The sequence below is a fragment of the Rattus norvegicus genome, chromosome 19 (genome assembly GCF_036323735.1).
Source record: "Rattus norvegicus strain BN/NHsdMcwi chromosome 19, GRCr8, whole genome shotgun sequence".
NCBI lineage: Eukaryota > Metazoa > Chordata > Mammalia > Rodentia > Muridae > Rattus > Rattus norvegicus.
The window spans coordinates 44,533,976-44,540,877 of record NC_086037.1 but is presented as its reverse complement, the minus strand read 5'-3'; the positions used below and the strand labels follow the sequence as shown (position 1 = coordinate 44,540,877).

Below are 6,902 nucleotides of genomic sequence, written 5' to 3'. Positions count from 1 at the left end.
ATTTTCAGTCAGCAAAGCCTCTCCAATCCCATATCACACTGCCAAAGGCCTCTCTCTGAGCCATCAGCAATCTCTCTACCTATCTAGTTCCCAAGGCAGGTTTTCATGCCAGAAACACACATCCCAACTCTGTGGTGGCCCAGACCAGCTGCCCCGTGCTCCATTACACTTAAATCTACACATGAAAGAACACACAACACAATAACCTTTGACCCAATTGATAAGATATAATTGCCCATCTAAACATACAAAGCCCAGTACCATCCATCCCTTAAGAACATTAATAACAACCTGTAAATACAGAGAGCAGAATCTTAACATCACCTGCCATATTGTCTACTGGTTACTCTTGTCCCTTCTGTCTCTCCCTCTTTCTGTTCCAGTCTCCTCCTCTTCTTTCAAACTTTTCTCCCATCCATCCTTCCTTCTCGTCCAGTGAGAGGCCTCCTTCTATCTTGTATCTGCCTCACCTGTGACATCATCCCACAAGATCTTCTTCTTGCCATGCTAATCTCATTGCTGTCTTCAGTGACATTGCATACCATAGTGAAGACTTTTCCATTATCATGTCCCCGTTTCGATGGCCCTGCCTTCTTCCTTCGGCCCCTTCTTTCCTTCCTGAAGATCAGTTCTGTGAAATTATTTTCCCATGTGGCTCATGCTCTATTGTGATCTCTAAAAGAAACCTACTCTCGTTGCCACTGATGGGCACTGAATCACATGTTTCTGCAGTGGCAATTGTGTCTTTTTCTCCCTTCCAAATGGATTACAACTGTCATGAGGACAGGCCCTTGGCCCTTTACAGAGTCCCTGAGGTGCAGATATGCTCAGTCTTCTTTACTCTCAAAACCAAAAACCATGGTATTTTGGTCAGATTATATTTTCCTGATCTAACACTTGACCTACTATAAAAGTTGATTTCAGGGTATGGAGTAATTCATCCAAATCACCTGTTAGCATTCCATGAATGTCAGCAAGCAGGCATGGATCTCAATGCTTTTGTAGGATGTTTCTTGAAGCATTTGACTTGATTATTACAAGTGGCCTGATAGGCACTCTCTGAGAATGGCCAAATGCTGTGGTAGGTCATCTTACAGGTGAGAATGTGAGGGTAGGAAATGCTTTCTCCGAGGCTATCTATGTAAGCACTAGAGGCAAGATTGGATGTAAACCTCCATTTGCATTCTCAGAATAAAACTTGGAATTTTATATAAAAATACGCGAATCGTCTATATATTTCTATGTTTTCTGCTCTTAGATTTTTCTGTGAGCCTCCAAAGGAAGCCTTCACAAAGATAACATCGTTATATAAATTACCTTACACAGTTGTTGAGCCTCAGCCATTCCCTGGTTCAAGTTCTTCTCATTTTCAGTCTCTTTCTTCCAGGTTTACAAGAGGAACTCTGAGTCGAGGAACTTCCAAAGTGAAGCTTCTTGCCCAGTTTAGCTGTCTGGTGGTGTTTAACAGCATTAAAGCTGCCATCGATCTGCCTTTCCTACTCAATTTCACAAGACAAACATTGTTATTAAAAGTAAACTGTCAGAGATATGCTTACAAGTTGCGTCTCTCCCATCTCGCCCCACTTCTCTTAATACACAGGCACAAGGAGCCAGTAGGCAGAGGAGAGGGGCAGCTGGCTCCCTTGGAACTGGCTTACTAGTCCCCGCATGCTGCACCATGCCATTCCCCAGAACATCTGTGAAAGTTTTGTCTGTCCTTGCTGTCAAAGCCTCCCTTTGACCTCCATTTAGTTGATTGAATCAAAAGCAAGAACTAGCTATGAAGTTCATTCAAGTCTCCCATGGGGGCTCACTATGCAATCTTGGGGGCCTCCTCAAGCTAGAACAGGAAAAGCAATAAGGTGCTTAGGACTCTGGAGAAAGTAACACCCACTTAAATCTGTACTTCAGATAAAGAAACTGTTGCTTAATTACAGGTGTGATCTGTTGATCTGTGAAATATTTTAGGCACACTTACAAAAAAGGATCTAATTTAGCTGCTTAATGTGAATACATACACTCAGGGCATTATTTTAGATCTATAATGCCCAGTGTTTTTTTTTTTTACCACGATCACAGGGAAGACTATATTTGACATAACTCATGCCCCCAGAAGTACTTCATTCTCCTGGAGATTCTGTGTCAGGGGGAAACATCCTAGAGTGGTGGTAGGAGCTTGTTTGCCATTTTGATCATCTTGCAAATGGCCAACTTATTATTCCCTGTGGAAGATAGACAGGGACGGATGGATAGCTGTAATCTTGGGGGTACTTCTGTAAAGTGTAGTTTCAAGTGCAGTATTTTAATTATTATTTAAAATACGTCAGGTTAAAGAGAAGGAGTTCTGTGGACAATTAGATTGGGTAATGGGTAGGATTCAACTCATAAATAAAAATTCATTGTTGTCCTAAATCAAAATATGTAATCAATCTTTAAAAACAAAAACCACATAGGAAATCTAAGTACTTAATGACTCATACTGATTTAAAAAAACTGGGTTTGAGTTTTAAGGAAGAAATTGAGTATTCGACTCTACTGCAAGCCCTGTTTAATCTGATGGATATAACAGTGAATGTGACACATTCACATTTCTCTTTCTTGGACAAATGCTAACGTAAAAATTAAAAAAAAAATAGTGTGATAAATAAATACTATTAAGTGCTAAATGAAAAAAAGATGAGAATGTTTGGGAAATACAGGTTTCTGATTAATGGTTTCATTAACTTTTCCTTAATCAGAAAATGCCAATTTGTTTAAGATCTTGTATTGAAAAACATTCTATAGTGTATGCACTGCACTTTCAACAAATGTTCTATTCCAACACAGCAATGCCATGCTAACCCCTCTATGCAGCCTGGCCTTGCTCCCATGAGCTACAAATCTGGAGGCCAGACACCCCCTAAAGAGTGAGGCTCCTCCCTCTGGAACTTCAAGCAATGGACCGTCACCACACACTACTCTGGGGGTAAATTACTCAGTCACTGGCTTGTCTCTCATTCTCCATTTTTAACCAAAGATCTTGGCCTCGGATCTTTAGACCCCTTTCTGATCCCACTAGCATTAATTTTTTGAGAGTTTTCAATCGCTACTTGACAAGAAAGAAATCATCAAACTGCCAGTCTCCCAGGTCTGGGGTCTCCACAATACGAAGATCACCACTCAGCCTGAACAATTTTCCTTAGCACATACTGAGTAGCATCGTGGAGGAAACCCCTCTGACCCTGGAATAAATCTCTGAAATATTACCTCCTCTGCCTGGACTCAGTCTCTCATGTCCTGACACCTATCTTTCCCTTTTGGTGTCATTGACTCATCTTGCCATGTCCTAAAACTTATTTTGAGTGTCTACTGTAAGCAAAGCCCTGTTGACATCCAGGATAGAGTAGGGAAAATGTGTTCAATGGAGAAGAAAGTTAGTGGGGAAGCACTTACAAGTGTGACAAACCTTAGACAACTGAGTGTGCAGGGAACGGGGAATCTCCCAGCCAGGGAGCCCAAGAACTCTTGAGATATTTGTACTTTTCAAGGAGTGCTAAGAGACTGAAGATACCCAAGGAGTGCCGAAGGAGAAAGACAGACAGACACAAAGGAGGGGGCTTTCTATCTGGGATACTGGGTTAGTGTAAAGGACTTTGAACTTCATCCTAACAGCCACAGAGTGTCTGCCCAGGCTAGGCCTCCCTTTCAACCACATGTGATTTTCTTCTACAGTATCTGTGCCGTCTTGGAATGAAAAACCTTGAACAAATGAAAATCTGCCTCTGCTCTCCCTTGTCCTTGGTAATGTGGTCCTACTGAAGGCAACTGAATTACGACACTCTCTCTCTCCTTTCCATCTCATTCAGAGTTTTGAATTGCTATATCTCTTTGCCTGTGGCCCAGTTTCTTATTCTTCTCACTGAATATTGTAAATAGCATCGCTCCTTCGTCATCTTCAATTTCCTGTTTATCACCTCCCCCTACCGCCTTCCGCCCTGCCCAACCCTAATCACCATCAGGTTTTGCTTCCTACAAAAACAAGGGCACTGAGCAGGAACTTGGCACCACCTGCTTCTATCCAGATGCTCTCCCTTCTAACCCTCTTTCCTTTCCTCCCTTGGAGGCGCGGTTGAGAGTAGTTTTCCTCCTCCTCACCATCCATCTCTCCACATTCTCACAGTTTCCCAACCTCTTAGTCTTTTGCTTGTCTGAGTCTTTAACCTCCTATCACCTCTGATTTGTCTCTCGATGGTCCTTGTACTTGCTTTGCAGTCTGCATCATGTTATCAGGAATAAGCTCTCCATGGCTGCTTTGCCCAGTGTATGCTCCTCAGAGGCTGGCCGATGCACTTCATCTTCTTCACTGTCAGAGGGTGTTATCTCTCCTTCAGAACATGGCTTCCATGCCTCTCTAGACCATACCACAAGGCTTTGACCGTGTACATCTTTAAGGTGATGTGCTAATCAAGTGAGAAGAGATTCAGCAGGGAGAGCTGCTTTGGATGAGATGGTGATGAGCATCTCAGGACATGGCGGGGTGTGCTACCTCTCCACGCAGGATGGGATGAAGAACACAGGCAGAGGAAACGATGGAGAGACCAGAGACCCCTAGGATGCTCTGTACAGAGCTTGGCTCCCTCCTCCTTCGATTCAGAATTGTTGAGCATATGAGACCAGATTGGAGATGAGAGGCAGTAACTTAGTCTAAGGACAATAAGAGGTGACAGCTCTCGAGTGCTGAGGAGGAAGGATGAGTGTGAGGGGTCCACTAGCCAGTGACAGGAAGTGCTCACAGGAAAGGACAGTGTAAGCCCTGAGTCCCATGAGCAGGTTGTGAGCAGTGGCAGTTCTTTGTCTGTGTCCAGAGCCTGGAGGACAACAAAATGTCCAGCAGTGCTTTAGCTTTCACAGGGACTGCTATCCCGTTACCAAATCATGCGGCATTCATCCAAAGCCACCATATGATCTATGGCAACAGTTGGGAGAATTCCTAATGTCATATGCATAGTGTATCTCTGTATGCTAATTTGCTCACTAAGAAGCCTGGAAGAAGCAGAGTCTGTCTCACATGCCCCGCCCCCCCATCTCCAGCACAGAGTAGTATAAATGTCTATAGGGGTGCTGGGATTCTTTATTCATAGATAAGACAACCGAATCATGAAGTGGTTAGAAATCTTGCCCAAACATTCTCAGTTGGTAAGTACATAAGTGAGATCCAAAGCTCTAGCAATTTCTTTTTTTAGTACCAGCCTGCCACCTCTGACAGTACCAGGCACCTTGTGGAAGCTTCTAGATACCACGGTAAATCATACCTAGAGCAAAATGGTTGTTTGATAAATGCTTCAGGGAGGGGGTGCTAATTCAAGTTAGTGAAAGTGTTTTTCCCTCATTAGTTTAAGGAAGATTTTGAGTTTGTGGTGGGTTGAATTTTTTCACCTTATCTCTAACGACTGCTATACTGGTTTCTATCTCGTGATAGAGGTTCAGCCCCGTAGGGGAGAGACAGATTGACTTTGGAAAAAGAGCAAAAGGAGATCAGAAGGGGCCCACCTAGGCAGGAACTTCTCCAGACGGCAGAATGGGGAAACCAAAAGCTGAGTCGGATGAGATTCTATCCTGGGAAATACAGACAGATGGCAGTAAGGGGAGGTCACTCATTCTGATGTGACTGCTGCTGAAATAGAGCGGTCCCTTGCAATAACATTATCCTCATGTCCACAAAAGTATTAACTTTATTTTTACAAATCATGAGGCGAAATTCTCATGGCTTCTGTGTTCCATATTATATATTATATTCACATATAATACACACACACACATACACACACACACACACACACACACACACACACACATTCCTTAGCACACCATGCTTGAGCACTCATGTCGATTCTCTCAGAGGCTGACTGAGAGAATTGCAAAGTTTTCAAGAGCTAAGCATACAGTCCACTGACTGATGCTTACTAATGACGAAAGCGGTTGTTTCCAAATTTATTTCTTAGTCTCCTCTGTTTTCAGTGGAGTTTCTATTGTGTGTGGACTATTTTCTTTGGGGCTGTTTGCCTCTGCGGCAGCACGGAGACGCCACAGATGCAGAGGCGTGCCATTCTGTCCATGTGGCGTTCATTTTGATTAGGCAGACACAGTTCTGTTTCCCAGGGCAGTCCACGAGGTCACCGATAAGCAGCTAGACAAGATGGAGCGGTCGTCTTCCTAGCTGCTCCAAGCACTCTGATTCAGGAAGGGTGGCTCAGAGCATCTGTTTCGGGATTTTTATGTGTTCAAATATGTGGAAACTGTGTGTATAAAAAGAAGGAAAAGAAAGGTTCAGGGTGAGTGGAAGCTTGTGGGGGCTTGGTCTACAATGTCCTGGGCTCACTGTGGAAAAATAAATAAGTACATACATACATAAATAAATACATAAAAGCAACTTTTTAATTTCCTAGTGAAATCTCTGTGGACTGACCTAGCAAATGCAATCTTTTTTAAAAATATTAATTTATTTATTTTATGTATAAGTACACCATAGCTGTCTTCAGATACACCAGAAGAAGGTATCAGAGCTCATTACAGATGGTTGTGAGCCACCATGTGGTTGCTGGGAGTTGAACTCAGGAAGAGCAGTCAGTGCTCTTAACCACTGAGCCATCCCTCCAGCCCCACAAATGCAATCTTTAATTAGCCCATTCACAGCAGGCCAGGGTTATCAACAGGAAAACTCACCTGCCTTCTTCCTGCAGTTTCAGGATTGAAGAACTGCTGACCACTGAAACTGTGTCCATTCAGGATGACTTTGATTAAGGGTGACCTTACAACTGATCATAAAAGTTCCGCACACGACTGAGAGGCGTTAACTTACTTTCCTCAATGTGGGCAACGGTCACAAATCTCCCAGTGATGTGGACTATGGAGGACAGGTGACT

The 6,902-nt window shown here is 43.3% G+C and overlaps 1 long non-coding RNA gene across 1 annotated transcript; it reads right to left on the bottom strand.

Annotated features, from left to right (window-relative positions):
• Positions 1-5,957: 5,957 nt before the first annotated feature.
• On the bottom strand, positions 5,958-6,840 carry LOC134483634 (uncharacterized). The gene is made up of 2 exons (XR_010060459.1): positions 6,703-6,840; positions 5,958-6,275 (listed from the first exon to the last, which is right to left on the bottom strand). It is a non-coding gene; the product is annotated as an uncharacterized LOC134483634 (long non-coding RNA).
• Positions 6,841-6,902: the final 62 nt, after the last annotated feature.